We start from the raw sequence: 23,993 nt of genomic DNA on the forward strand, positions 1-23,993 counted from the left end.
GTGTAATTAGATTGACTAGTTTTCTGTGATTATGGTTTCAGTGTGTCTGCCCTCTGATGCCCTCTTGCAACACCTACTGTCTTACTTGGGTTTCTCCTACCTTGGATGAGGGGTATTTCCTCACCGCCCCCCCTCCTGACCTTGAATGTGGAATAGCTCCTCTCAGGCCTCCTGCGCCCACACAGCCACCGCTCCTTGGACATGGGGTTGCTCCTCCCGGCTGCCGCCCCTGGCTTTGGGCATGGGGTAGCTCCTCTCGGCTGTTACTGCGCCGTTGCAGCCTGGCAGTCTTGGCCACTGCCATGTAGGGCTACCCAAAATAGATTGGGTCATAATGGAGATTTCTGACAAAATGCAGTCCCCTGGAGAAGGGAATGGCAAACCACTTCAGTATTCTTGCCTTGAGAACCCCATGAACAGTATGAAAAGAAAAAAAAATACATGACACTGAAGGATGAATTACCCAGGTCAGTAGGTGCCCAATATGCTACTGTAGAAGAGTGGAGAAATAACTACAGAAAGAATGAAGAGATGGAGCCAAAGCCAAAACAACACCCAGTTGTGGATGTGACTGGTGATTGAAGTAAAGACCAATGCTGCAAAGAACAATATAACATAGGAACCGGGAATGTTAGGTCCATGAATGAAGGTAAATTGGAAGTGATCAAACAGGAGATGGCAAGAGTGAACATCAACATTTTAGGATTCAGTGTACTAAAATGGACCAGAATGGTGAATTTAATTCAGATGGCCACTGTATCTACTACTGTGGGCAAGAACCAGTTAGAAGAACTGGAGTAGCCATCATAGTCAACAAGAGTCTGAAATGCAGTACTTGAATGCAATCTCAAAACAACAGAATGATCTCTGTTCATTTCCAAGGCAAACCATTCAATATCACAGTAATCCAAGTCTATGCCCCACCACTAGAGCCAAAAAAGCTGAAGTTGAATGGTTCTATGAAGACCTACAAGGCCTTCTAGAACTAACAGCCACAAAGATGTCTTTTTCATCATAAGGGAATAGAATGCAAAAGTAGGAAGTCAAGAGATACCTGAAGTAACAGGCAAATTTGGCCTTAGAGTACAAAATGAAGCAGGAGAAAGGCTAACAGAGTTTTGCCAAGAGAAGGCACTGGTCATAACTAACACCTTCTTCCAACACAAGAGACGACTACATCATCAGATGGTCAACACTGAAATCAGATTGATTATATTCTTTGCAGTCAAAGATAGAGAAGCTCTATACAGTCAGCAAAAACAAGACCGGGAGCTGACTGTGGCTCCGATCATGAACTCCTTATTCCCAAATTCAGACTGAAATTGAAGAGAGAAGGGAACACCAATAGACTATTCAGGTATGAACTAAATCAAATCCCTCACGATTATACAGTGGAAGTGACAAATAGATTCAAGGGACTATATCTGATAGACAAAGTGCCTGAAGAACTATGGACAGAGGTTTATGACATTGTACAGGAGGCAGTGATCAAGACCATCCCCAAGAAAAAGAAATGCAAAAAGGCAAAATGGTTGTCAGACGAGTCTTACAAATAGCTGAGAAAAGAAGAGAAGTGAAAGGCAAATGAGAAAAGGAAAGATATACCCATTTGAATGCAGAATTCCAAGGAATAGCAAGGAGAAATAAGAAAGCCTTCCTTGGTGATCAATGCAAAGAAATAGACGAAAACAAAAGAATGGGAAAGACTAGATATCTCTTCAAGAAAATTAGAGCTACTAAGGGAATATTTCAAGCAAAGATAGGCAGAATGAAGGACAGAAATTGTATGGACTTAACAGAAGCTGAAGATATTAAGAAAAGGTGATAAGAATACACAGAAGAACTATGCAGAAAAAGATCTTCATGACACAGATAACCACGATATTGTGATCACTCACCTAGAGCAAGACATCCTGAAGTCTGAAGTCAAGTGGGCCTTAGGAAGCATCACTACAAACGAAGCTAGTGGAGGTGATGGAATTCCAGTAGAGCGATTTCAAATCCTAAAAGATGATGGTGTCAAAGTGCTGCACTCAATATACCAGCAAATTTGGTAAACTCAGCAGTGGCCACAGGACTGGAAAAAGTCAGTTTTCATTCCAATCCCAAAGAAAGCCAATGCCAAAGAATGCTCAAACTACGGCACAATTGCACTTATCTCACATGCTAGCAAAGTAATGCTCGAAATTCTCCAAGCCAGGCTTCAACAGTACGTGAGCCGCGAACTTCCAGATATTCAAGCTAGTTTTAGAAAAGGCAGAGGAACTGGAGATCAAATTGCTAACATCCACTGGATTATTAAAAAAGCAATAGAGTTCCAGAAAAACATCTATTTCTGCTTTATTGACTCTGCTAAAGCCTTTGACTGTATGAATCACCAAAAACTGTGGAAAATTTTTCAAGAGATGGGAATACCAGGCCACCTGACCCGCCTCTTGAGAAATCTGTTTCCAGGTCAGGAAGCAGCAGGAAGAACTGGACATGGAACAACAGACTGGTTCCAAATCTGGAAAGGAGTACATTAAGGCTGTATATTGTAACCCTGCTTCTTTAACTTGTATGCAGAGTACATCATGCAAAATGCTGTGCTGGATGAAACACAAGCTGGAATGAAGATTGCTGGGAGACATATCAATAACCTCAGATATGCAGATGACACCACCCTTATGACAGAAAGTGAAAAGGAATTAAAGAGCCTCTTGATGAAAGTGAAAGAAGACAGTGAAAAAGTTGGCTTAAAACTCAACATTCAGAAAACTAAGATCATAGCATGATGTCCAATCACTCTGGAAAATAGATGGGGAAACAATGCAGACAGTGACAGACTTTATTTTTGGAGGGGCTCCAAATCACTGCAGATGGTGATTCCAGCCATGAAATTAAAAGCTGCTTGCTCTTTGGTAGAAAAGCTGTGATCAACCTAGACAGCACATTAAAAAACAGAGATATTACTTTGCCAATAAAACTCCATCTAGTCAAAGCTATGGCTTTTCCATTAGTCATGTATGAATGTGAGAGTTGGACTCTCACTAAGAAAGCTTAGTGCCAAAGAATTGATGTTTTTGAACTGTGGTGTTAGAGAAGACTCGAGAATCCCTTGGAGTGCAGGGAGATCAAACCAGTCAATCTGAAAGGAAATCAGTCCTGAATATTCATTGGAAGGACTGATGCTGAAGCTGAAACTCCAATACTTTGGCCACCTGATGTGAAGAACTGACTCATTGGGAAAGACTCTGATGCTGGAAAAGATTGAGGGAAGGAGGAGAAGGTTAAGATGGTTGGATGGCATCACCCACTCGATATACATAAGTTTGAGCAAGCTCCAGGAGTTGGTGATGGACAGGGAAGCCTGGCGTGGTGCAGCCCATGGTGTTGCAAAGAGTCGGACACGACTGAGGGACTGAACTTAACTAAACTGATGTTATCTACCATCATCTATATATACCATATATGACATATACTATAATCTATATATACCCTATATGATATGCCGTAATCTCCATTCTTTTAGTCTACCTTTGTCTTTATATTTAAAGTGGTTTTCTTGTACACAACAGATAATTGAGTTTTGTGTTTTTAATCCACTCTGACAAGTCTCTGTCTTTTAATTGGTGTATTTAGACCATTGATATTGAAATTGATTACTGATAATTGATTACATTACAGAGTAGGATTAATATCCACCTTACTTTATACTTTTCACTATTCATTGCCCATATCTTTGTCACTATTTTATCTTTCACTCCTTTTCTAACTTTTGGTTTTAATTATGCATTTTATATGATTCCATTTTCTATCCTTTCTTAGCATAGCAATTATACCTCTTTAAAAATTTTTTTTAACTGTTTTGCCCTAGAGATTGCAATATACATTTCTAACCAATCCATGTTCAGTGTCAAATAACACTCTACCACATCACCAATAGCACAAGCACCTTAAAATAACAAAATATTCGTAATTCTTCTCTCTGGTCTTTTGTATCATTGCTATAATTCATTTCACTCATACATACTCTTCAATCTTCAAATACATTGGTGCTATTATTGCTTTAATAAATTGTTGTATGTTAGATCAACTTAGAATAAGAGAAATATATTTTTATTTTCTTGCCATTTATTCCTCCTTCAGTGCTCTTCCAGTCTTTATGTAGATCCAAATTTCTGATATATCATTTTCCTCCTCTGAAGAACTTTAAACTTTCTTACAAATCAGGGTTCCTGGTGAGAGAGTCCCTCAGTTTTTGCTTGTCTAAGGAAGTACTTATTTCTCCTTCACTCAGAAGAATAATTTCAGTAGATACAGAATTCTAATTTGGTGTTGCTATTTCTTTCAAGATTTTAATTATTTCACTCCATTCTCTTCTTGCTTGTATGCTTTCAAAGGAGATGCCTGATATAATTCTTACCCTAGTGCCTCTATGAGTAAAATAAAATCTCTTTGCCTCATTTCAAGATTTTCTCTTTGATTTTCTGTAGTTGAATATGCTGTGCTTTTCAATTTGAGAAGTTTCTATTGACACACCTCCAAATTCACTGAGTCCGTCCCAATCATGTTCAGTCTACTGATGAACCCACCAAAGACATTCTTCATTCTGTCAGCCTGTTTTTAGTTTCTTGTATCTCCTTACAATTGTGGGAGTTTCCATTTCTCTCCCTACATTACTCACTTGTTCATCCACATTTGCCTCCTTCTCCATTAGATTTCTTAGCATATTAATCACAGTAATTTTAAATTTAGCTGTCTGATAATTTGCAAATTTCTGTCATGTCTGAGTCTGGTTCTGATACTTGATTTGACGCTTCAGACTGCTTTTATGCCTTTCAGCATGTCTAGTAATTTTTTTGTTGAAAGCTGGCATAGTTTAATATTTTGAAGGACCTGATGTAAATATGTCCATAGTGTGAGGTTTTATGTTAACTGTCAACAGGTTAGATTGTGTTTACCACTCGTTTTGGCTGCTGTGTCAGGAAATAACATTTCCTTACTGTTAATGTTTTTGCCTCTCTGCTATCTTTTGGTTTCCCTAGAAGAGTGGTCCCCAAACGTATTGGAACCAGAGACTGGTCTTATGGAAGACAATGGGAGTGGAGGTAGAGGCTAGTTCAAGCGCTGATACTAGTGATGGGGAATGGCACATTAAGCTTCCCTTTCTTGCCCTGCAGCTCACCTCCTGCTGTGCAGCCAAGTTCCTAACAGGCCATGGACTAGTACCAGTCTGCAGCAGGGGGTGGGGGGTGTTAGGGACCCCTGCCTGCCCTAGAGAACTTTTCTGCTGCTGCTGCTGCTGCTGTTGCTAAGTCGCTTCAGTCATGGCCGACTCTGTGCGACTCCATAGACGGCAGCCCACCAGGCTCCCCCTTCCCTGGGATTCTCCAGGCAAGAATTCTGGAGTGGGTTGCCATTTCCTTCTCCAATGCATGAAAGTGAAAAGGAAAAGTGAAGTCGTTCAGTCGTGTCCGACTCTTAGCGACCCCATGGACCGCAGCCTACCAAGTTTCTCCGTCCATAGGATTGCCCAAGCAAGAGTACTGGAGTGGGTCGCCATTGCCCTCTCTGAGAACTTTTCTACTACCATCTAAATCAGTATGTCTCCCCAAATATCATATGTTGAAAAACTTATGACCGATGTGCTGGTTTTGGTGATGGGGTCTTTAGGAAGCGATTAGTTCACGAGTGCAGAACAATCATGAATGAGTGTAATGCTTCCGTAAACTCATAACATGTACCATGCCCATACCATACCCTTGCTATGGTAGTTATTTTTAGTCTTTTGAGGGACTTTCATACTGTTTTCCATAGTGGCTCCATCAATTTACATTCCCACCAATAGGGTACATACAAACACCACATTTTTAAAATCTTTTGCATTCACTTTAAAGGCATTGTTACTCTGTAGATAATTCTGGTTGACATTTTTCATTCAACACTTTAATAGAGATGTTATTCCACTTTTTCTTAACTTATATAATTCTTAGCAATGTTTCTTTCCAAGCCTAGTTTTTGTTCTTCTGTGTGTAATGTTTCTTTTTTCACTGCTTGTCTCTAAGATTTTCTGTTCATAATTGGCTTTTATTACTAGTCTGTGGGGTGCAAGGCCGTATTTATCTTATATTTGTTTTGTTTGGGGTTCTGTGAACCTTTGATTGGCAATTTGTCTCTTTTATTAATTTTGGGAAATTTTCTCTTCAAGTATTTTTCCTGCCTCTTTCTTTACTTCTTCTATTTTTATTTTTCCAGTTATGTGCACAAGAAACCTTTTGTCATTGTACTGGGGGATATCCTAAACTATTGAAGGCTCAGAATATTTTTTTCTCTCTTATTTCTGTGTTTCCATGTGGTTAATGACTATCGATCTAGCTCAGATTGTATGGTTCTTTCCACCAATTTGTTCACATATCTTCTGTTAATTCCTTTAAAAGAATTCTTAGTCACTGATATTGTGCTTTACTTTTATAGGATTTCCACTTAACTCTATTAATAGCATGCAGTCTTTAAAAAATGTAAATGTGTTCATGTGTGTTATTCACCTTTCCAGTAGATCTTTCAACATAGTAATAGTGATTTCAAAGGCCCTGATTTTTCCACATTAGGTTTATTTCTGATATTGTTTCTGTTCTTTGTCTTATCTCATTATGATGCATAGTTTTAAGTTGGGTTTTTTTCTTTGTTTGTTTTTGTTTGTTTCTTGTTTTTGCTTGACTCCATTTTTATTGTATGCTTAGCACTGTAAAAAAAATGTGAGTGTTGAGATGGTAAGATTTATATTTGAAAAATAGCACAACCTCTATTTTGGTTAGGATGATTGTGGGGGGCATTTAGTCAGTGTAGTAATTCATCTGTGCTGAGTTTTGTTGTTGCTACACTCCATCAAGTACACCACAAGCTTCACATTCCTCCAGCGGAATTCTATTTGTACTGGAAGACCTGAAGCACCAGAAGACTCTTTTAGTTTTCCTGTTCCATCCTCAACCTTTAGCAGACCCTGCATACTTGTCTTATGGGCAGTCTCTGTGCTCTTGACCTATTCCAATGGTAGACTGCTGTTTTTGTTTTTTGTTGTTGTTTATTTACTCATTGCAAGGCTTTGTTGAATGCCTGCATACTCTTAGGTTTTCCAGGTAAATCTGTTGCACCTCAAACCTTGAAAAGCTCAGTCAGTCTGCCCAACAAAAGTTATTGCATATCTCCTGCCCTGCATCTACTATTTCTTGTGATACTTGATGGAGGCCAATGGAAGATTTTATATGAGTATGTGTGAATTTCTCTTATGTCAAGGTTTATTGGGGATTCTGGCCATTGTGCAATATGCAGGAAGTTTATTAAAAATTTTGTTATTCTAATATCTGTAATCAGATAAAAGATAACTTGTTTATGTGGCTCATCTTCTCAAAAGGGATTGCAACTCTTTGAAATTTCATCTTCTTGCTTTGTGACCTCACTTGAGATGGGTTTTTAAAAACATGATTTTATATATTATTTGGACCTTTTTTTCTTTTCAGATGGAAGCAATGTTCTCTTGAGTCATTTTGGATTCTTAGTAGTTTGAAACATGGATCTCATTTCTGTTGATTAGTCACTCTAGCTTTACCAATTTCATACACAACCAATTTTACAAACAGTTTGGTTGCTTTGGCTCTCCTATTATATACTGGTTTTCTACTTCATTAAGTCTGTTTTGCTTTTATTTTGGTTTCTTCTACTTTTTCCTCATTTGGGTCACTTGAAGAGATTGATATTTAGCTTGTTTTCTACTTGAATTCTTTACTAGTTTATGGCTTGAGGATATGAATTTCACTGAAATTAGTGATTTAACTGCATCTTAAAGTCTGAAATATAGTATTATCAGTATTGCTCATTTAAAAATATTTTATATTTTTCAAAATAAAATTCTTTGTGACCTATATATTATTTAGAATTATAATATAAAAATATAAGAATCTTCAGTTTTCTTTTTGTCACTGTTTTATAGCATTGAAAAGTGAAAGTGTTAGTTGCTCAGTCGTGTCCAGCTCTTTGCAAACTCATGGACTATAGCCTGCCAGGTTCCTTTGTCCATGGGATTCTCCAGGCAAGAATAGTGGAATTGGCAGCCATTCCCTTCTCCAGGGGATCTTTCCAGCCCAGGGATTGAACCTGGGTCTCCTGAATTTCAGGCAGATTCTTTACACATCTGAGCCAATAGGGAATATTTTTTTAACATAGTATTATGGTAAATTGGTATACTCTGCTTGACTTTAATTTGTTGACCTGAAAAAAATATGTTTTCTACAGTGTTTGATCACAATTATCAACGTATTAAATATCTATTTGTTCAATTTGCTAATTATCCTCTTCAAATCTTTGGGCTTCTCTGGTGGCTCAGATGTTAAAAATTTTGCCTACAGTACAGGAGACATGGGTTTGACCTCTGAGTCAGGAAGATTCCCCTGGAGAAGAAAATGGCAACCCACACCAGTATTCTTGCCTGGAGAATTCCATGGACAGAGGAGCCTGATGAGTTACAGTCCATGGAGTTGCAAAGAGTCAGACATGACTGAGCAAATAACACTTCACTTCACCTCATGTCTTCAACACCATTACTGATTTTGTGTGTTGGTTCTATTAATCTCTGAAGTGGGATAAGTGTGTCCTTAAAATTGTGACTTTCCCTATTCTTTCAATTCTGCCATTTTCTCAATTTATTGGAAGCCATATTATAAAGTGAAAGCCATTCAGTCGTGTCCGACTCTTTATGACCTCATGGACTGTGGAGTCCATGGAATTCTCCAGGCCAGAATACTGGAGTGGGTAGCCTTTCCCTTCTCCAGGGGATCTTCCCAACCCAGAGATCGAACCCAGGTCTCCCATATTGCAGGTGGATTCTTTACCAGCTGAGCCACAAGATACATACAAATACAACAATATTATGTCTTCTATAAAGCTGAAATTTTCTTCAATTTTCTGCATGCATATAGACAGGCATTTTTGCTCTTAAAATATATTTTTATATGCTGCTATATGTATTACTCACAAACAGTATAATAATCTGTTTTCATATACCACTTGTAGATACTTTGGTAATAGTATATATCATGTTCCAGAGCCAAACATATCTAAGTGGCTTTACAGTGTTCATCTAGAAACACAAATCTTTATACCCTAACTGACAACAACAAAAAGTTGATGAAAACAAGAGAGGAGATCCAGAGAGACAGAACAAGACCAAGAGCGAGAGAGAGAAAAAAAAAAGAAAGAAATTTCTTGGATCCAGATAATTGAGAAATGATTAACTTTATCGGTTTTAGGTCATATGCCTAATCTCCGCCTAAATCAATCTTGGTGGCTCAGGAATTACAGGGCCACAGTAATTTTCCCTGCTTGGATTCAAGTCTTGAATCTACTCAGTGTAATCTCAGAATTCTAGAAAAATCTGTCCCTGATATTGTCACATACACCTTTACAGTTACAACACGCTCTGCAGCTCCAAATACGGTGTCATTTTATTTTACAAAATAAGCATATGGCAAGCGGACTAAGGATTTTTATACTGTTCTAGCTGATTTTGCAACCAGAGAAGTCTGCATAGGGAATATGTACCAAAGCACTTGCTCCTGGGGAGTCTTGGCCATAGAGCTTTGAGACTACATTCTGCCTGTCCTTCCTTTCTCCTCATTGCCATCTGAAATACAGATGGGATAGCCAGACCCTGATTCACAGGGTTAAAAACCTGTAACAGAAACTGGTGACTAAGTGAAATTCTTGAGCTCCTTTTACAGAACAGCAGGTAAGGGAACAGGTTGTTTGAAAACTCCTATTGTACCACAACAAAACTGGCTGATACCAGGTCAAACCAATACAGCTCATCAGAATCTGTGCAGAAGAGACCTGCTTGTCCCATAGGCGACCCACTGTCATCACAGCCCAAAATTCACCAACCTGTTTCACACCAAATCCTCTGTATTTGCACGTGTCCCATGAAGAAGCATGTAACCAAGATAAACTTGCACAGAACACCAATTATCTCACTTTTCCTTACCACCAATCACTTTTCTCTAAGGCATAAGACCATTCTGCTTCTTTTTCCTGTTAATATTCTAAGCCCCTGTCCTCTTGGGAGGCAGACCTGAGACTTGTTCTCTTGCCTCCTTACTGGCTTGCCTCTGCTGCAAACCTTGGTGTCTCAGTGTTTTGGCTTGTAGCTCCTTGGGCAAAAGAACCTGGTTCCCTAACAACAGCAGTCAAGCTTTTAACTTGTAGGGTAGTACAACACCTTAGGATACAGAAAAGAATGGAAGAAATCTTAATCAACCCCCAAACCCCAAAGGTGGATCCACCTTAGTAAAAGAACAGAAAAAAAAAAAAAAAAAGTGAGTATTTCTGGGCTATAAAATCAAAGATTAAATACACAGGTTCCTCTGTCCATGGAATTCTTTAGGCAAGAACACTGGAGTGGGTTGCCATTTACTTCTCCAATGAAGAAAGAAACCACCGAGTTAAAAAGAAAATAGTTTTTTTAAAAGGAAAGGGAAAAAGAAACGAATTAAAGACTTTTCAACTGAAGAAAAATTAATAAACAAACCCCTTCTTTCACAAAAACACCCCTGAGAGAAAGGCTGTTGAACTCTCATCCTACCATTATTTGGGTCCCATTCACTGTGGGGTCAGGAATGCCTAAGTCACCTGTGGAGGAGAGATGAAGTTGGGTTTACCCAGCCAGGCAGGGAGGAACACTTGTCTCCCTGGCTTTCCTGGAAGGTATCTAGGTTACTGCCTCCAGGAAAGAAAAAAAAAAAAAAATACAAGTCCTCTGTCCTTTCGATTTCGATTCTCATAAACCCCACCCACACCGGATGGCTTTTAATAACCAACTGGCTTTTCAGCTGCTGAATATAAGAGCAGTTTCCAGAGGAGCCAGAGGCAAGAGGAGCCCTAGGGGGGATCCAGAGCAGCTGACTTGACTCCCAGCTGCAGCGTCTGCTCCATGTAAGTTTGTTCCTAAGCTTGACCTTCCAAGCACTCTTCTATTAAATAAGGACAATAAAATCCCCCAGTGCAGACCCTATCCTGGGGGAGGGGAGGCAAGGATGGCCCCGTGGGGTCAGAGCTTAGCTCAAGCAGCTCAGAGTTGGTTGGCTTTGAGGCATGTCACCCTGATGCTCTGCTCCTCCTGGAGCATGTAGCAGTTGCTGTTGTTCAGCTGCTAAGATGGTGTCCGACTCTTTGCGACCCCATGGGCTGCAGCACCCCAGCCTTCACTACCTCCTGGAGTTTGCTCAAACTCATGTCCATTGAGTCCATGATGCCATCCAACCATTTCATCCTCTGTCACCCCTTCTGCTTCGGCCCTCAATCTTTCCCAGCATCAGAGTCTTTTCCAATATGTTGGCTTTTCACATCAGGTAGCCAAAATATTGGAGCTTTAGCTTCAGCAACAGTCCTTCCATGAATATTCAGAATTGAATTGCTTTAGGATTGACTGGTTTGATCTCCTTGTTGTCCAAGGGAACCCCCTAAGCAGGGCTGGAGCAAAAAGTCCGGCATGGGACAAGGAGCAGTGTATGCTTCATCTTCTGAGAAAAAGGGGCTGAAGTCCTTTTTAGGACTGAGGGCCCAAACTCCCAGCCCCCTCGCAGAAGCCCTGGGTGCAGTCTCCTCCTCCAGCCCCCTCCATCATGACTGCACCCCGCTGGGCACTGGTGGTAGTCCACAGACAATTTAAATCCTAACAGATTAACAGTGGATTTTTTTTTCTCTTAACATTCAATATTCGGAATGATACAAAACTGTATTATTTGAAATAATTTAATCTAATTCTTAATAAAAAAAATACTTACTGTAAGCCAATTCGTGTTTATTTACTATGCATTTTTTTTTAATACCTGGCCCATGCAAATACTGCCTTTTATAACTTCTGATGCTTGCTGAAAATACAGAGTGTGGGGTACTTTTAACTATCACTTCAGGTAACTACTGAATAGTAACCATTGGAAACTGTTCATCATCTTCTGCCATCTAGTAACACTATTTCATTCTAGTTATTTAGTTTTGAAGTTCCTTCATTTGAAAACCTCAGAATATTTTTAATTAAAAAAAATACATGGTAAACTTATGGTCTCCTACCAAAGCTTTATGAATATTCTGACTCAGAAGTGAATGCTACTATTCCTGTTGCTTAAAACTGTTCGCCTTAAAAATAGTGATTTTTCAAGTAAAAATGGGTTTACTCAGGAATAGCAGGGGAATTGTCATTTGGGACAAGCAAGCTGTAGCAAAAGACATGGGGCAAATTCAACCAAGAAAAAGAGGAAGTTCCTCTGTCTTATTTTATAGAGAAGAGTAGTAAGTTGGGAAGGATTGTTTTAAAAGAAAGTCCATTGGAGGAAAGTGAGAGTTCAAGGCAATGACCCTTTTTCCTTGGCTGTGTTGCTGGGATACTCCTGGGTTCTTCTAGGAGATGTGAGGCATACTTTTTCCTGTTGGGGACTCTCACTGGAGTATCTCCTGTTGAAGATTTTTTCCCTGGGGTTTGTGATTGTCAATTCTCATAACTGATCTCCAGTGGTACTGTGTGAAAGCTCTTCTTTCTGGCTTGCTGATTCCATTTGAGTGAAGTTTCCTTTTATTAATTTTCACCTAACACAGAAGCAAAAGATCATTTTACTGCTCTGTCTCTGCTCCCCATCCACTATAGACAAAAAAAAAGAGCAAGAGAGTGTGAGAGAAGGAGAAATATTAGAGAGGAATTCTTTAGAGCAAATTCATGTTTTTTTCTAACTGAGAGATTTTAGATAAGTTATATTCCTTGGCAAATTGCAACTTACAGAATGCACCAACAAATTATAACATATTGTCCAACCTATTTACTGTTGAAGTCATACATTAATGCAGGAAAAGTTTCTAAAACTTTCTGAGAACTTATATCTTACCATCTGTATAGTAATGAATCAGGCAGGAATTACTGTTTTTCCTATAACACTGGTAAGAAAATGGAGGCTTTGTACGTAAGTTCCTTTTTCAAGGTTTCAACAGACAATAAGTGACTTGAACCCTCAGGTTTGAACTCTGGCAGCCCAACTCCAGAACCTGTACTTGGACATCTCGGGGCAGCTTTCAGCTCCTCCAGCCTGACTCTTCCCCTGTCGCTGTTCTCCCTCTCAGTTGTTACTGCTTGGGCCTCCCAGCCTGCTCATCTTCCTCTTGGGCTGTGTCCTCCCATTGCTGCAACCAGGGAGGGAATTGTCACTTTCTCAGGCCAAAGCCAACTCTCCCCTTTCATTCAGAAATTACCCTCCCAGTCTTCAGAGACACACAATTGTAAAATTATATAGGATTGACTATGTGCTTGTATAACTTGAAGAGTATGGTAAACATTATGAGATATGTAATCCTCCTAATGACCCCAATACCCTACATGGATCACAGCCTTGTCATGGTGAAGGGAAATTCAGTTCAGTTTAGTTCAGTCACTCAGTCGTGTCTGACTCTTTGCGACCTCATGAATTGCAGGACACCAGGCTTCCCTGTCCATCACCAACTCTCGGAGTTCACTCAAACTCACGTCCATCAAGTTGGTGATGCCATCCAGCCATTTCATCCTCTGTCGCACCTTTTCCTCCTGCCCCCAATCCCTCCCAGCCTCAGAGTCTTTTCCAATGAGTTAACTTTTTACATGAGGTGGCCAAAGTACTAGAGTTTCAGCTTTAGCATCATTCCTTCCAAAGAACACCCAGGACTGATCTTCAGAATGGACTGGTTGGATCTCCTTGCAGTCCAAGGAACTCTCAAGAGTCTTCTCCAACTCCACAGCTCAAACGCATCAATTCTTCAGAGCTCAGCTTTCTTCACAGTCCAACTTTCACATCCATACATGACCACAGGAGAAACCATAGCCTTGACTAGATGGACCTTTGTTGGCAAAGTAATGTCTCTGCTTTTCAATATGCTATCTAGGTTGGTCATAACTTTCCTTCCAAAGAGTAAGCGTCTTTTATTTTTTTATTTATTTTATTTTTTAATTTTACAATATTGTATTGGTTTTGCCATATATCAAAATCAACCCACCACAGGTACACATGTGTTCCCCATCCTGAACCCTCCTCCCTCCTCCCTCCCCATACCATCCCTCTGGGTCGTCCCAGTGCACCAGCCCCAAGCATCCAGTATCGTGCATCGAACCTAGACTGGCGACTTGTTTCATATATGATATTATACATATTTCAATGCCATTCTCCCAAGTCATCCCACCCTCTTCCTCTCCCACAGAGTCCAAAAGACTATTCTATACATCAGTGTCTCTTTTGTCTCGTATACAGGGTTATTGTTACCATCTTTCTAAATTACATATATATGCACTAGTATACTGAATTGGTGTTTTACTTTCTGGCTTATTTCACTCTGTATAATAGGCTCCAGTTTCATCCACCTCATCAGAAATGATTCAAATGCATTCTTTTTAATGGCTGAGTAATACTCCATTGTGTATATGTACCACTGCTTTCTTATCCATTCATCTGCTGATGGACATCTAGGTTGCTTCCATGTCCTGGCTATTATAAACAGTGCTGCGATGAACACTGGGATACACCTGTCTCTTTCAATTCTGGTTTCCTCAGTGTGTATGCCCAGCAGTGGGATTGCTGGATCATAAGGCAGTTCTATTTCCAGTTTTTTAAGGAATCTCCACACTGTTCTCCATAGTGGCTGTACTAGTTTGCATTCCCACCAACAGTGTAAGAGGGTTCCCTTTTCTCCACACCCTCTCCAGCATTTATTGCTTGTAGACTTTTGGATTGTAGCCATTCTGACTAGCGTGAAATGGTACCTCATAGTGGTTTTGGTATGCATTTCTCTGATAATGAGTGATGTTGAGCATCTTTTCATGTATTTGTTAGCCATCTGGATGTCTTCTTTGGAGAAATGTCTATTTAGTTCTTTGGCCCATTTTTTGATTGAGTTATTTTTCTGGAATTGAGCTGCAGGAGTTGTCTGTATATTTTTGAGATTAGCTGCTTGTCAGTTGCTTCATTTGCTATAATTTTCTCCCATTCTGAAGGCTGTCTTTTCACCTTGCTTATAGTTTCCTTTGTTGTGCAAAAGCTTTAATTTTTAATTAGGTCCCATTTGTTTATTTTTGCTTTTATTTCCAGTATTCTGGGAGGTGGGTCATAGAGGATCCTGCTGTGATGTATGCGGGAGAGTGTTTTGCCTATGTTCTCCTCTAGGAGTTTTATAGTTTCTGGTCTTACGTTGAGATCTTTAATCCATTTTGAGTTTATTTTTATGTATGGTGTTAGAAAGTGCTCTAGTTTCATTCTTTTACAAGTGGTTGACCAGTTTTCCCAGCACCACTTGTTAAAGAGATTGTCTTTAATCCATTGTATATTCTTGCCTCCTTTGTCAAAGATAAGGTGTCCGTATGTGTGTGGATTTATCTCTGGGCTTTCTATTTTGTTCCATTGATCTATATTTCTGTCTTTGTGCCAATACCATACTGTCTTGATGACTGGATTTGTAGTAGAGCGTGAAGTCAGGCAGGTTGATTCCTCCAGTTCCATTCTTCTTTCTCAAGATAGCTTTGGCTATTTGAGGTTTTTTGTTTTTCCATACAAATTGTGAAATTATTTGTTCTAGCTCTGTGAAAAATACCGTTGGTAGCTTGATAGGGATTGCACTGAATCTATAAATTGCTTTGGGTAGTATCCTCATTTTCACTATATTAATTCTTCCAATCCATGAACATGGTATATTTCTCCATCTATTAGTGTCCTCTTTGATTTCTTTCACCAGTGTTTTATAGTTTTCTATATATAGGTCTTTAGTTTCTTTAGGTAGATATATTCCTAAGTATTTTATTCTTTTCGTTGCAATGGTGAATGGAATTGTTTCCTTAATTTCTCTTTCTGTTTTCTCATTATTAGTGTATAGGAATGCAAGGGATTTCTGTGTGTTGATTTTATATCCTGCAACTTTACTATATTCATTGATTAGTTCTAGTAATTTTCTGGTGGAGTCTTTAGGGTTTTCTATGTAGAGGATCATGTCATCTGCAAACAGTGAGAGTTTTACTTCTTCTTTTCCAATTTGGATTCCTTTTATTTCTTTTTCTGCTCTGATTGCTGTGGCCAAAACTTCCAAAACTATGTTGAATAGTAATGGTGAAAGTGGGCACCCTTGTCTTGTTCCTGACTTTAGAGGAAATGCTTTCAATTTTTCACCATTGAGGATAATGTTTGCTGTGGGTTTGTCATATATAGCTTTTATTATGTTGAGGTATGTTCCTTCTATTCCTGCTTTCTGGAGAGTTTTTATCATAAATGGATGTTGAATTTTGTCAAAGGCTTTCTCTGCATCTATTGAGATAATCATATGGTTTTTATTTTTCAATTTGTTAATGTGGTGTATTACATTGATTGATTTGCGGATATTGAAGAATCCTTGCATCCCTGGGATAAAGCCCATTTGGTCATGGTGTATGATCTTTTTAATGTGTTGTTGATTCTGATTGCTAGAATTTTGTTAAAGATTTTTGCATCTATGTTCATCAGTGATATTGGCCTGTAGTTTTCTTTCTTTGTGGCATCTTTGTCAGGTTTTGGTATTAGGGTGATGGTGGCCTCATAGAATGAGTTTGGAAATTTACCTTCCTCTGCAATTTTCTGGAAGAGTTTGAGTAGGATAGGTGTTAGCTCTTCTCTAAATTTTTGGTAGAATTCAGCTGTGAAGCCGTCAGGACCTGGGCTTTTTTTGATGGAAGATGTCTAATTACAGTTTCAATTTCCGTGCTTGTGATGGGTCTGTTAAGATTTTCTATTTCTTCCTGGTCCAGTTTTGGAAAGTTGTACTTTTCTCAGAATTTGTCCATTTCTTCCACATTGTCCATTTTATTGGCATATAATTGCTGATAGTGGTCTCTTATGATCCTTTGTATTTCTGTGTTGTCTGTTGTGATCTCTCCATTTTCATTTCTAATTTTATTGATTTGATTTTTCTCCTTTTGTTTCTTGATGAGTCTGGCTAATGGTTTCTCAATTTTATTTATCCTTTCAAAGAACCAGCTTTTGGCTTTGTTGATTTTTGCTATGGTCTCTTTTGTTTCTTTTGCATTTATTTCTGCCTTAATTTTTAAGATTTCTTTCCTTCTACTAACACTGGGTTTCTTCATTTCTTCCTTTTCTAGTTGCTTTAGGTGTGGAGTTAGGTTATTTATTTGACTTTTTTCTTGTTTCTTGGGGTATGCCTGTTTTGCTATGAACTTTCCCCTTAGGACTACTTTTACAGTGTCCCACAGGTTTTGGGTTGTTTTGTTTTCATTTTCATTCGTTTCTATACAAATTTTGATTTCTTTTTTGATTTCTTCTGTGATTTGTTGGTTATTCAGCAGCATGTTTTTCAGCCTCCATATGTTGGAATTTTTAATAGTTTTTCTCCTGTAATTGAGATCTAATCTTACTGCATTGTGGTCAGAAAAGATGCTTGGAATGATTTCAACTTTTTTGAATTTACCAAGGCTAGATTTATGGCCCAGGGTGTGATCTATCCTGGAGAAGGTTCCATACATGCTTGAGAAAAAGGTGAAGTTCATTGTTTTGGGATGAAATGTCCTATATATATCAATTAGGTCTAACTGGTCTATTGTATCATTTAAAGTTTGTGTTTCCTTGTTAATTTTCTGTTTAGTTGATCTATCCATTGGTGTGAGTGGGGTATTAAAGTCTCCCACTATTATTGTGTTATTGTTAATTTCTCCTTTCATACTTGTTAGCATTTGTCTTATATATTGCGGTGCTCCTCTGTTGGGTGCATATATATTTATAATTGTTATATCTTCTTCTTGGATTGATCCTTTGATCATTATGTAGTGAGCTTCTTTGTCTCTTTTCACAGCCTTTGTTTTAAAGTCTATTTTATCTGATATGAGTATTGCTACTCCTGCTTTCTTTTGGTCCCTATTTGCATGGAAAATCTTTTTCCAGCCCTTCACTTTCAGTCTGTATGTGTCCCCTGTTTTGAGGTGGGTCTCTTGTAGACAACATATGTAGGGGTCTTGTTTTTGTATCCATTCAGCCAGTCTTTGTCTTTTGGTTGGGGTATTAAACCTATTTACGTTTAAGGTAATTATTGATAAGTATGATCCCATTGCCATTTACTTTATTGTTTTGGGTTTGAATTTATACACTGTTTTTGTGTTTCCTGTCTAGAGAATATTCTTTAGTATTTGTTGGAGAGCTGGTTTGGTGGTGCTGAATTCTCTCGGCTTTTGCTTGTCTGTAAAGCTTTTGATTTCTCCTTCATATTTGAATGAGATCCTTGCTGGATACAATAATCTGGGCTGTATGTTATTTTCTTTCATCACTTTAAGTATGTCTTGCCATTTCCTCCTGGCTTGAAGAGTTTCTATTGAAAGATCAGCTGTTATCCTTATGGGAATCCCCTTATGTGTTATTTGTTGTTTTTCCCTTGCTGCTTTTAATATTTGTTCTTTGTGTTTGATCTTTGTTAATTTGATTGATATGTGTCTTGGGGTGTTTCACCTTGGGTTTATCCTGTTTGGGACTCTCTGGGTTTCTTGGACTTGGGTGATTATTTCCTTCCCCATTTTAGGGAAGTTGTCAACTATTATCTCCTCAAGTATTTTCTCATGGTCTTTCTTTTTGTCTTCTTCTTCTGGGACCCCTATGATTCGAATGTTGTAGCATTTAATATTGTCCTGGAGATCTCTGAGATTGTCCTCATTTCTTTTAATTCGTTTTCCTTTTTTCCTCTCTGATTCATTTATTTCTACCATTCTATCTTCTAATTCACTAATCCTCTCTTCTGCCTCTCTTATTCTACTATTTGTTGCCTCCAGAGTGTTTTTGATCTCATTTATTTCATTATTCATTATATATTGACTCTTTTTTATTTCTTCTAGGTCCTTGTTAAACCTTTCTTGCATCTTCTCAATCCTTGTCTCCAGGCTATTTATCTGTGATTCCATTCTGATTTCAAGATTTTGGCTCAATTTCACTATCATTATTCGGAATTCTTTATCAGGTAGATTCCCTATCTCTTCCTCTTTTGTTTGGTTTGGTGGGCATTTATCCTGTTCCTTTACCTGCTGGGTATTCCTCTGTCTCTTCATCTTGTTTAAATTGCTGAGTTTGGGGTGTCCTTTCTTGTTGGGGGCCAGCGTGAGGCACTCCGCCCGTGGCAAAGGTCATGAGGAAGGAGGCTCGACATACGCAAAGGCAGGATCGAGCCTCAGGAGTCCCCCTGGAAATCCTCAAGCATCTACCCCCATAACCAGAGCCTGCCTACTTTACTACTTTGTGCTCCCACCTACACCTCTGACTTTACGGGGGGCTGTCCCCCACCACCTCTTTCGGAGAAGGAGTTAACCTAGAGCTCCAGTTAATAAAAACTCCTGGGCGTGACAAGAGTGTTTTAATCTACAAACTCCTCTGAAGGTTCTCTAGCCTGCCTGACAGGCTTGTCCGGCCACATGTGATTGCTCACAGCCTCCCAACCATGAGAGGCACGAGATGCTTTAAACCTTCTAAAAACAGGTTCCTTAGAAAAGTTAGAAAACTATTAGTATAAGTATAATGGCCTGATTAGAAATTGTATTGGTGAAGGGTTTTTCATTTGTTGAGCCAATGCTTGTTTCTAAGTCTCCATATCCCCTGCCCTTATACACATTAATGAATATATAGAAGAAATAAGTATTAACCTTTGATATTAATCACGTTAGACCTTAGGCTAAGTAAATTCTTTCCTTAACTAAAACCCACTATACCCTCACCCTATAGGAATGTAACTTTATTTGGGTGGCGTCTGTTTTAAGAATAATCACCCCTGGAGAAATAAGTGTCCTGGTTGACTGACCACTGTCACAAGGAGAGGGTCATAAATTGTCAGCAGGCCCCCTGGCCAGAAGATGGTGTAACACCCCTAAGACCTCTGTATTCATTTGAATGAAGCACCTGACTTTGATAAAAGTCAGGACTGCTGACCCCGCATGACTTTTGCATAACATCTCAGTGTATAAAAGTAGACCATGGAAAATAAAGAATTGGGATCAGTTTCTTGAAATACTGGTCTCCCCATGTCTCTCTCTCTCTCACTCTGGCTGAGTCTCCATCTGGAGCACGGACCCCACCAAGCTTACTAATTATGCCTGGGCTTCTGAGATCCGACCGGGGAGGCCTCAGTGTCTCCTCTCCTTCAGGAGAACGGAAGGATGCCTGCAGCCTACATAAATGGTGCAACCTTCTTGTCTTGAAGTTTTATTGGTCTCCTGTGTAAACCAAGCTACTCAACCTCTTTTCTCCACTGAATTTTCCTACTGAGCTATCCTCATTCTATTACTCTTTACATCTCTAATTAATATCTAATTAAAGCTATTGTATCCTGATCCTCGCCGACACCATCCCCGCTTTGAACTCCCTGGATCAGCCGAGGCTGGACCTCGGCACTTTCTGTATTCTTGTAGTTTGTGGCATTCTCTTTGTTGTGGCATTTCCTCACTGTGTGTGGGTTTGTACAGGTGGCTTGTCAAGGTTTCTTGGTTAGGGAAGCTTGTGTCAGTGTTCTGGTGGGTGGAGCTGGATTTCTTCTCTCTGGAGTGCAATGAAGTGTCCAGTAATGAGTTATGAGATGTCTATGGTTTTGTGGTGACTTTGGGCAGTCTGTATATTGGAGCTCAGGGCTGTGTTCCTGTGTTGCTGGAGAATTTGCTTGGTATGTCTTGCCCTGGAACTTCTTGGCCCTTGTGTGGTGCTTGGTTTCAGTGTAGGTATGGAGGCATTTGATGAGCTCCTGTCAATTAATGTTCCCTGGAATCAGGAGTTCCCTGGAGTCAAGGTTTGGACTTAAGCCTCCTGCTTCCAGTTATCTGTCTTATTTTTACAGTAGTCTCAATACTTCTCCTTCTATACAGCACCACTGATAAAACATCTAGGTTAAAGATGAAAAGTTTCTCCACCGTGAGGGTCATCCAGAGAGGTTCACAGCGTTACATGGAGAAGAGAAGAGGGAAGAGGGAGTTAGAGGTGACCTGAATGAGATGAGGTGGAATCAATAGAGGAGAGAGCGGGCTAGCCAGTAGTCACTTCCTTATGTGCACGCCACAACTGGACCGCTCAGAGATGTTCACGGAGTTATACAGAGAAGAGAAGAGGGAGGAAGGAGACAGAGGTGGCCAGCAGGATAAAAGTGGGGAATGAAAAGGAAAGAGACAGATCCAGCCAGTAATCAGTTCCCTAAGTGTTCTCCACAATCTGGAACACACAGAAATTCACAGAGTTGGGTAGAGTAGAGAGGGGTTAGGGGGGAGACACAGGCGGCCTGGTGGAGAAAAAGGAGAGTCCAAAGAGGGAGAGAGCAGTCTAGCCAGTAATCTCACTGCCTAGTAAAAAATGGGTACTGAAGATTGAGTTCTTAAAGGTACAAAATTGGTAATAAATACCTTAAAGCAAAAATTAAAAATCTAGAGTAGAGTTTGGAATTTCAAAAATACAATGTTAAAGAAAAGAAGAAGGAAAAGAAATAGAGAAAGGAAGAAGAAAAAAAGAAAAAAACATAGTCACAAAAATTATAAAGAAAATATAGGTACAAAATTGATAACAAATACCAAAAAGCAAAAGCTAAAAATCTAGAGTAGAGTTTGGAATTTCAAAAATACAATGTTAAAGAAAAGAAGAAAAAAAGAAAGAAAAACAAACAAACAAAAACAAACAAAGTCACAAAAATTATAAAGAAAATATAGGTACAAAATTGATAACAAATACCAAAAAGCATAAATTAAAAATCTAGAATAGAGTTTGGAATTTCAGAAATACAGTGTTAAAGAAAAGAAGAAGAGAAAGAAAGAGAGAAAAAAAAGTCACAAAAACTATTAAAAAAAAATAGGTACAAAATTGATAACAAATACCAAAAAGCTAAAATTAAAAATCTAGAGTAGAGTTTGGAATTTCAAAAATACAATGTTAAAGAAAAGAAGAAAAAAAAAAAGGAAAGAGAAAAGAAAAAAAAATGGCCAAACACATCCTCAAGAACTGAAAAAAGGCTCATCTTCGAAAGGACGTTGAAATCCTGCTATGGTCAGAGCCAGCATACAAGGAGCTAACTACAAAGCTATAGCTTTCAAAAGAGATTTACATGTTCTCCTCCAAATTTGTCTGCATTAGCTTCCCTTTGTTTGCTTATCATTATAAGGTACATTTCAAGGGTACAAAATAGGGAGTGGAATTCAGCTGGGTATATTGAACAGTTGGGAATACTTTGAAAAAGAAAATATTTGTGTTTAACTAGAGTTTGTCCTTGTCGGGTAATGGCTGCAGTTCCTATTCCCTTCATTCAAAGTAAGAACCAAGACAAAACAGAGTAGCTGTTTAATTGATAGATGTCCACACCACTTCTCATGCAAGAATTAGATAAACTAGTTTAAGATAATTAGATATATAGTTTAAGATTTTAACTATAGTAATACCATTGCGACATGACTATTGGCTCCAATATTCTTAAAAAGTAGTGGAGATGAGTGAGAACGTAACAATTCCTGGTGAGGTACATGTGGATCCTAAAAATTTAGAACAATGGACAACACAGAATGAGACTGCTAAGTCCCTTCAGTCGTGTCCGACTCTGTGTGACCCCGTAGACGGCAGCCCACCAGGCTCCCCAGTCCCTGGGATTCTCCAGGCAAGAACGCTGGAATGGATTGCCATTTCCTTCTCCAATCCATAAAACTAAAAAGTGAAAGTGAAGTCTCTCAGTCGTGTCCGACTCTTAGCGACCCCATGGACTACAGCCTACCAGGCTCCTCCGTCCATGGGATTTTCCAGGGAAGAGTACTGGAGTGGGCTGCCATCACCTTCTCCGCAGAATGAGACTAATGGTGTATGAATGCACAGACATTTGTGGCTTTCGGTTTGTATTAGATCCTGCTTTCTGTTTCTGTATAGCGCTAATAGACTCTGTCCCCTGAACTCCTACCTAACTATATTAAAGTCTGTGGACTTTGATCATGTGAACTCTCTGACACTTCAAAATTGGTAAAAGGAACCTTAAGCCAGAAATAACTTTTTCCTTTAAAAATGAGATCTAAAGAGAGTTTAGCTTGAACACTATCAGCTATCCCTTTACCTCATGTTGCAGATACACTGAGGCTGAACTTCCTCAGGTGATACACCTCCACTCCAGCTTGCAAGCAGAGTGACATACTTATTATAGCCAAATAAACAATCAAGGTCTATCACCTTACAATTTTATAGTCCTGAATGCCTATTCTTCTCTTTTATTTATTTCTGTGCTCAGCAATATCCAAGGTGCTTTTAATTTTGCACATTTTTACAAATATTTTGTCTCAGTGGCTATGCTCTCCAATTCTAGAGCTCCCAAAACCTAGGAATTTTATCCCCAAAGGCAATTATTCCTTTGTACACACATTTTCCACACCTGATGAACTGCACTAATATTTCAGACCTGAAAGTGAATCAGGTTTGAACTATTTAAAATGCAGGTCAATCCACAGCCCATGGTCTCTCATGAAGCTCTGAGGATGTGAAAATGAGACTCTTCCTCTCAAAAGTTTCACTAGACACAAAGTTCAGTGCACTAGATGACAAACAAGCACAATTTCTAAAGCAAGATGCAAGACCACTTATTCTGGAGTTCAGTTCAGTTCATTTCAGTCGCTTAGTCGTGTCTGACTCTTTGTGACTCCATGAAGCACAGCACGCCAGGCCGCCCTGTCCATCGCCAGCTCCCGGAGTCTACCCAAACCCATGTCCGTTGAGTCGGTGATGCCATCCAACCATCTCATCTTCTGTCATCACCTTCTTCTCCTGCCCTCAATCTTTCCCAACATCAGGGTCTTTTCCAATGAGTCAGCTCTTTGCATCAGGTGGCCAAAGTCTTCCATTTAGGAACACATTTTAATCATTCTTAAGTTCAGTTCAGTGGCTCAGCTTTGCGACCCCATGAATCTCAGCATGCCAGGCCTCCCTGTCCATCACCAACTACCGAAGTTCACT

General features: G+C 39.2%; 2 protein-coding genes across 3 annotated transcripts in view; both read left to right on the top strand.

Moving 5' to 3' along the window:
* Positions 1-10,861: 10,861 nt before the first annotated feature.
* The window catches only part of LOC102391059 (guanylate-binding protein 6), a 43,619-nt gene continuing 30,487 nt past the window's right edge, over positions 10,862-23,993 (top strand). For both annotated transcript variants that reach the window (XM_044944738.2, XM_044944739.2), the window contains exon 1: positions 10,862-10,962. The gene's annotated coding sequence lies outside the window, so the exon portion shown is untranslated. The remainder of the gene's footprint in view (positions 10,963-23,993) is intronic.
* Positions 10,900-23,993, top strand: part of LOC102399202 (guanylate-binding protein 4) — a 105,923-nt gene continuing 92,829 nt past the window's right edge. The window contains exon 1 of the mRNA XM_045166098.1: positions 10,900-10,962. The gene's annotated coding sequence lies outside the window, so the exon portion shown is untranslated. The remainder of the gene's footprint in view (positions 10,963-23,993) is intronic.

The sequence above is a fragment of the Bubalus bubalis genome, chromosome 6 (assembly GCF_019923935.1).
Source record: "Bubalus bubalis isolate 160015118507 breed Murrah chromosome 6, NDDB_SH_1, whole genome shotgun sequence".
Lineage (NCBI taxonomy): Eukaryota > Metazoa > Chordata > Mammalia > Artiodactyla > Bovidae > Bubalus > Bubalus bubalis.